Consider the following 8390-nt stretch of genomic DNA (forward strand, 5'->3'; position numbering starts at 1 on the left):
GTGATTGAGAAATCAAAATCAAATGACCACAAGAACACACCTTGAAGGATCTATACAAACAAAACAATAATGATATAACTAATCAATAGAATATGTAACCAAATAATGAACAGTCAATCTAAACAAACAAGGTAAAGAGATCAAACAAAAGGTAAGTTGAATCCCGAACACAACAAAAGATGGGGGTGAGTAGGTCTAAGTCCACTTATGGGGGTCAAGGGGCAAAGTTTTGGTGGTGGTCCTACAAACTAATCAACGGTGGGTCCAGGGACAACTCCTTGAAACCTCTACAAAGTTTAGGTTGGAAGTTCGATGGAAAAACATGATTAGAGAAAATGAAAAAAAATGAAAGAAGACATATTTTGAGTCAATGTCAATATCTCATTTTGTATCATCCAGTGTTGGTGGTAGGCTGACAGCTATGCATCCTAAAATCTTCATCGTTAGTTTTATTAAACAGCTCGAGCTCATGATGGTTTTTTCATAAACCGTTTGCTTAATGCTAAAACCGTAATTTTCTAAAATATTATTTAAATTTTGTATGTATGAGTAGATGTACTCATATCTTTCCAGATTATGAACTCATTTGAAACACCCCCAAAATACGGTCTAAAAATTCTTTTTAAATCATAAATAAAACCATTGTAATCCAAATTATCTCATGAAAACATAAGTGAAATATTTCAAACATCATATCAATCACTGTATCAAAATCATATATCAAAATATCAGAGTAAATCATCCCAGGCTAGAAGCTGTGGTGTGTGCCATCGAGTCATCCCGAGCTCTTCCCTTGGCTAGCTGAAGTACCTGAAATCAAAACTGAAAACTATAAGCACGAAGCTTAGTGAGAGTCCCCAAACTACCACATACCATACACATAAACATATACTGCAAACATTGGGCCTAGTCCGCTACCTCAGGCCTCGTCCGACGTCGAACGAATCCGACATCAGGCCCCACCTAGCATCGAGCCCCCGCTCGGTATACAAATTTGTTTCTACTAGGCCCCGTCTGTCTCTGGGCCCCGCCTGCTATACACATGCAAACATGTAATCATAATCAAGCTAGTACATAACAAGTAAACACATCACTATAACTGCTATTCTTAAGGCCCCGCTTATCTTGTTCTCCGCCCCTACTCTACTACTAATGAGATATGGAACCCCATCTACACTCAGCTAATGATGAGATATGGGCCCCCGCCCACACTCATCTCCCTACCAAGAACATACAAGTATCACAAAGACAACAAGTATAACTAAACATACATTCCTTCCTCAGGTACCACCCAACGTCGAACCGCAATTCGGTAACATACATATAAACCTTCCTCGGGCCTCTCCTGGCATCGGATCGAAATTTGGAACATATAAACTACATCGGGCTAACCTCGACATCGGGTATAAATCCGATATACACTAACATACATAAACAAGTCGTCATTGGTGCCTTCGAACCATTCCTACTGGAGAAAACTCACCTCATAAGCTGACGTCCTGCTGATACTTCTCTAGCTGCTAATTTTAAATTCTCTGAACCGGTGCTCTTTCGGCTCCTCGAGCTATTAGTACCAAAATGACACTTAGTCCCAAAATTCCCTCAAAAGTCAAACTAGGTCAAAGTCAACAGTCAAATTCAATGCTTCGAGTTGACTCAACTCATCCAGTAGCTCCATCAACTCATCAAGTTCTAAAACTCAGACTCCTGAAATCGTGATCCAACTCGTCAAGTTAACCCCTGAATCGCCGAGTTCCCTGGCTACTCATGGTCACGATGTATCGAATCAACTCGTTGAGTCATTCCTCTGACTCGTTGAGTCCTACCACGAACAAAAACGGGACAACTCAATTCAACTCGTCGAGTCCGTCCCTGGACTTTCCGTGTAACATCCCGACTCCCAGGCATAATATTTATACATATTTATCTTCGATTTAACTGAGTGAGTCAATAAATGGGTGCCCCAACTCGTCGAGTAGAGTGAAATTGGCCATGTGGCTTTAATAACCAACTCGAAGTTTCAGAGAGCCGACTCGCCGAGTTGGCGCTGTATGAGGGAAACCCTAATTTCTGGGGTTGAGTCCTATTTAAAGGGCCTTGAGCCCTTATTTATTCCTCCCTTATTACCCTTGAGCACTATCAAGTTTTAGCTTGTTGTATGAGAAGGAGAGGCTACCTTGAGCATTTTGGTGCACCTTGAGAGAAGAAGAGGAAAGCATCAAGGCTTGGAGCAAGGAGGGACATTTGGATCTAGAGGTTCTTAGTGGATCGCTTCTGTTTGAGGTAAAAAGATGATATCTTGATCATTTTTATTGTGAGATCTTAGTTGGGGAGTTCTAGGGCTTTTCCCCATCCTTCTTGTGTTATTTAGTCCCTTGAGCATATCTTGAGGTTGAAACCTTAGATATAGATTGTAGGAGGTCTTGTGAGCTTAAAGACCCAAGCTTTATGGAGCTAGAGGCAAGCCTATGAGCATCAAACCCTTATTGGAGCTTGTATTGGCATTATGGAGAAAATATGTCATGCATGAATGTAAAGATCGAAGCTTTACGTGACATTCGAGCCTTGGGGTAGTAGATATAGAGTTTGGAGTGGTAGATCTGACGGGTTTGAGCATTCTAACACTCCTATGGTGTACATCCAACCCTAAATACCTTGGATCTATGTTTTCTCTATTGTACATGCAAACTTGAACTTTCCAAGGTATTCCCCTAACTACCATACAATCATTGATACGTGGGTAATATAAACAAGTTAGAAGACATACCTTTTTGTTGTAGCTTGATTACATGGAGCTCAAGAGCCTAGTGCCCCAAGTGTGACACCTCAAATGGTTCACACAACATCACCCATTTGGAATAACCATGAGAAGAGATACATGGACTCTAGAAATCGGCTTGCTTTCTTGTGTATACACTAGTCCCAATTTCACCAACCAATGGGGTCTTTATATAGTGTGGCTATTAGGGTTACACCATGTAACTCATTACTTTACCCATTCCTTATGCTCCATGGGTTTTAACCTCCATGGAGTATCCGTGGGTCACCACATGGGTTAAACCCAACATAAGGCATCATGGATCACAAGCCCACATATATAAGAATGAATGATTTACAAAATCAATCCCTATATATTTAATTAGTTTCTTTTAATCACTAAATTAATTCTTTATCAATACTAATTAAATGCTATGATTTCATATTAATATATTAGAACTTATAATATATTAATATGTCACAAATATCCTCTTCTCACAAAAGGTCTACCCAAATGTTCCGATGCCATGCAACCTAAATGGACCATGCCGGGTCGAGTCAAGTATATACCAATTATAGTTATGGACTTAGACACTAATCCAAAAGTCTCCCACTTGGATAAGTCTAATAACTATTATTGCGAGTGCAATTCTAACCTGATCAACAATCGTAGCTCTTAAAAGCTGTTGCTGAACTCTGAATAAATCAATAGCATGTCCATTAGATAAAGGATCATATATTCCTCCGTTCTAGATATCATATGGATTAAAACATGGATTATAATCATTCTCTCTGTCTATCTGTTGTTTCCTGATTTCCGATTTATGAAGATTGACTAATTGAACAAATCAAATTAGTCCAGGCTTGGCCAAGCACTTCGGGGTGTAACCACTAAATTATCGAGGGGCCCACATATATCGCTTTTATCCCCTAAAGGGTAAAAGGAATGGATAAACTTCGATCCATATGCTTGTTCTACTACTTGTTGAATCATACACAAAGGCACATTTTATAACATCGAGTTACCAATGCGTTTTCGTGCAATCAATATATAACCAACTCATAGTCAACAGCTCATATCTCTAGGTTTGAAGAATATAAGATATTATCGTCTCATGATTCACTCGTGATAAAATCTATGTAGTGATTTAAATGAGCATTGGTTGGATCCAATACTCAGAACTTATGAGTACTCATGAATGTTGTATCAACTCTTACTATGTCTAACATCTTAGACATGTACAAATCCGATTCATGATAATCTTAATTCATACCTACTTCCAACATATGACTGACTGTGGAGAGTTTAAATAACTTAATCATTCAGAAAGAATAACCTAGTTATTTTGGAAGTCAAAACATGCAAAGTGAAACACAAGAATAATCGAATCGAATATGGTCTCAGAACTTATGAATATAAATAGAACAACTTTTATTTATCACCATATTGATTACACATTATTTATTGTATACTGTTTCAAATTATCAACTTTATACTTGTATTAAAACAATAGTTGTCCCATGCTCCAAGCATGTGCAGTATGTTTTCTAAACACTAGTCATGCCATACACCAAGTATGCACACTATGTTTTCCTATGATGTTTACTTTGTGAAATAGATCGATTGAACGTAGTTCCAATGATTCTCATTTCACAATCCCAAATCCTTACCGCAAAGGCAAGAATTCCAAATTCTTGCCGTTTACCGAAATCTGTTAGATTTTAATCTTATATGCATTGATCCTCGTGTAATGATTATGCACAAAGTCACAAAGACTTGTCAACAGTCATTACAGAGTATTCCAATGGAGATCATTCCATGGAAACGAAGTCTCAAATTCAAAGTACATTGCTTTGAACATCCTTCTTGCATTAAGTTTTCTAATCTTACACAGATTGAATAACTTCCATCTATGGAGATATCTCCATATTCCCATTTTGTATATCACTTCTTGACAAGAGTTTCCTCCTTTCAGAATATGTCAGTATGGTCCTTCCAAAATTAACACTATACTTCCAACTGTCTCTGAGTAACCAATCTTTGGTAAACCTTAGATTGTCCTCATCAATTACTTAATCATTTTAGTCATATCCAATTCTATATTTCCCCCCTCTTAATGCCCTGATCATTTGGAAAATTTAGAAAGGATGAATATTATAGCACATGAAATCGATCATATATCTGAAGCATATGGGACACGATTCATGATATCTCACATAAAGACATGATACTGGACCGGTCTTTTGCTATAATATTTCTTTTTCCATTTGCCATGGTCTCATAATTCAGATTATGGAAACGGATGCCATAATTATAATTGAATTTTAGAATTCAAATAATGTGTTAGAGTGCAAAGTTATCCATGATTAACTTTGTAAATGTTTGACTTTTGTAAAACCCACGTGCATGTGGTACTTTAGCCTTTAGACCCATTAGTTAGTTAGAGTGACAGAGAGACATGTAAACACCTTTATATAAGGTGGGTTTGTCCACTTGTAGAGGTGTGCTTTAGAGATGTAGTCATAGTGATTAGTGAGGGAGATATTTATGAAGCTCTAGACTAGATCCATTTTTGTACTCATTTACTATGATCGAATATATCTTTTAGCACCCAAATCACCATGTTCAATTGTGCAAACTTTAATTCCGCATGCCAAACCATGTTCTTTGTCACTACAATTGGTATCAGAGCGGGTCTTCAAGATCAATGTGATATTTGAAGAACGATTCTCGGTTTGGCAAAATTTTGTCGCAATTTGATCAATTTTGGTGAGTTTCTCTCTATGATCTCTCTTAATTTCATTGAATTCGTGCCTTGCGTTTTTTATTTGTGATCATTTGACTCATGGGATCAATTTTTTTTTAAAAATCCATTTGTTGTGATCCAATAATTTTTCTGTTGATCAAAGCTCAATCCAATCCAATATTCGTGTATTTGATTCGATTCTAAAATTTTTACAATTGCTCATTTGAATTCAAATTTAATTCTAAATGAATTAACTCATATGTTTGCTACTGTTAATCAAATTAATTCGAAGCCCAATTCAAAGAAAACTTGTTTTTTTATCAATTAATAAGCCCAATTCAAAAGTTTTAGTCCTTTCCAATTTTTTGATCCAATTCATCTGTACGTTTACTTTATTTTGATTCATGCCATTTGGTTCTTTTCTCACATATCATTCAATTTGTGAATTGAAATTCGTGAATACTATATTTTTCTTTTTCACTATGTCTTGCGATCTAAAGATTGAATCTCCGATTCAGTATCAATCGATTTGTGCTCAATATGATTTTATCATATATTTCTCCATCCATGATGATCGATTTATTAATTTTGAAGTTGAAATTGAGTATTGATTTGAGTTTCTTGCTTAATAATTGGTTCAGTGGCTGAGTAAAATTGATTTCGATGATACTAATTTGCATCAAAACAAAAAGTCAAAGTTATTGTTCTTGGTTCAACTTGTACGCATGCTTCAATAAGTTGTACCATTGGATCATTGTGGTCTTGTGTTCTTTTGATGTCGATTGTTAAATTTTGGCAAGCAGGATTCTTGATTTCATCGTTCAGTAGGTCATTTGTTTTTGGAATCGATGGAAATTGAAGTTGACTGATATGATTTGGATATTGTAGTCAAACTCGATTTCAAAATTTCGACTGATTTTTGATGTTGAAATCGAAATTTCTGTTAGAATCTAATGGTTATATGAATCGAGTTCACATATTTGGCTTGAATGATCACGAAGAAATTAGGAGTGATTTTGGTTTTGAATGGAGTTAAGAATCGATGACTAAATTTGATGAAAAATCGGTTTTGGAATGGTTTTTGGTGTCGATTGGATTTCGAAGAACGGATGTTTGGATTCGCGATAATTTTGGATTTTGATTTCTAAGGGCTGTTGATAACTAAGAAACGAAGATTGTGAAATCGTTTTGGGTATAAAATTGGAATTTTGGAGTCGATTTCAAAGGAGTAATTGTCGAAGGATTGAATCGATGGAACTCATTAGGTTAATCGACGAAGGTCTGTGATCAAATGAGTAGAAATCGAATTCTCTTTGGGTCGTATGCGAAGGATGATTGATGTTTTAAGTTGGTGAATGAAAAACAACGATTCGATGGTCAATGATTAATAACGAACAGATGGTCAATTTGTGATTTGGTCTTGAAGATTTTAGATACGAAGGGATAAAAAGAGTGAATGAACGAAGGGTCTGTGATTTTAGATAAACAATGAACTGGGAAAATGTTTTGTTGTTTGAACGAAGGGGTTTTTGGGAAATATACGAAGGGGGATTGTATACAACATTCATACGAAGGGTTGTTTGGAAATGTATATGAATGGTTACTGTTCATTATTGTTCATTGGTTTGACTTCGTATGCTGTGCTTCGTATGAAATTGAAAAGAAGGAAAAGAGAATTTTCGAAACTGGTCCTTATGGTTCTTATGATTGGCAAAATCATTCGTATGAATTGAAAAGAAAACACAAACTTTCGAAAACGGCTCCTGAACCTTCGAATTTGTGTCACTTCGAAAATTAACCCAAGTTTCGAATGTTTGACACTTTTCACCCAAATTCGAAATTTTTTTGGGCTTCGTATATTTTGGGATGCTTCATATGATTTGTGCACAATGGTAGAATTTTCGAAAATGGTACCCGAAACTTCGAATTTTTGGTAGTTTTCACCCAAATTTGAAAAATGACTATTTTTAGCTGAAAATTGAAGAAAGTGCATTTCAGGCTCGTGCAGTTTGTGCAAATTGACGCTTTCTAACCAGCTTTGGAAAAAGGGGAGAGTTTTGCATATTTTGTTGTATTGGGCGCACCGGGTCACTACATAATTTTGAAATTGACAATTTCTACCCATTTTTGAGAAATTTTGTCAAAGGCAATCCGTGAACAACAATAAAAATTGATTATTTTTTGGATTTTCCTGATTGAAGCACAAAGTTTATGCCACATATTAAGGGGAGTTTTGACATGAAAAATTCTGAATAGAACACGTTCTTTTTCCTTTGAGTTTTATAATCAAATTTCGATTATAAAAAGGGGGAGAAGTTTTATATGAAAATTCGAACTTGAATTTTTCATATTACGCGGATTTGAAAACCGAAGTGATCTTGAAGTTTTGAAGCCTATGAGATGATGCAATTGGAAGTTCGGAAGTGATGTATTCGAAATGGGTTTGGTTTATTGAAGATTTTTGGGGTGTGTTTTTATGCGCAACTTTTGGGTGACTATTTCGAGTTTGGAATACTCTTCATCATTTGTTGCTGCTCGGTTTGTATGGTATAACATCCTAGAGCCCAAATTGAAGAGTCATGGAAGAACTGAAGATTGAAGTTCGTTTCGACATGTGTCACCTTTGAGGCTCGAACCGCGTAGTGCTTGATTTTGGAAGATTTGAAATGGGCCATTCATTCCTAACTTTGAGGGGGAGAATGTTAGAGTGCAAAGTTATCCATGATTGACTTTGTAAATGTTTGACTTTTGTAAAACCCACTTGCATGTGGTGCTTTAGCCTTTAGACCCATTTGTTAGTTAGAGTGAGAGAGAGACATGTAAACATTTCTATATAAGGTGGGTTTGTCCACTTGTAGAGGTGTGCTTGAGAGATGTAGTCATAGT

The sequence above is a fragment of the Lactuca saligna genome, chromosome 5 (genome assembly GCF_052625555.1).
Source record: "Lactuca saligna cultivar CGN05327 chromosome 5, ASM5262555v1, whole genome shotgun sequence".
NCBI lineage: Eukaryota > Viridiplantae > Streptophyta > Magnoliopsida > Asterales > Asteraceae > Lactuca > Lactuca saligna.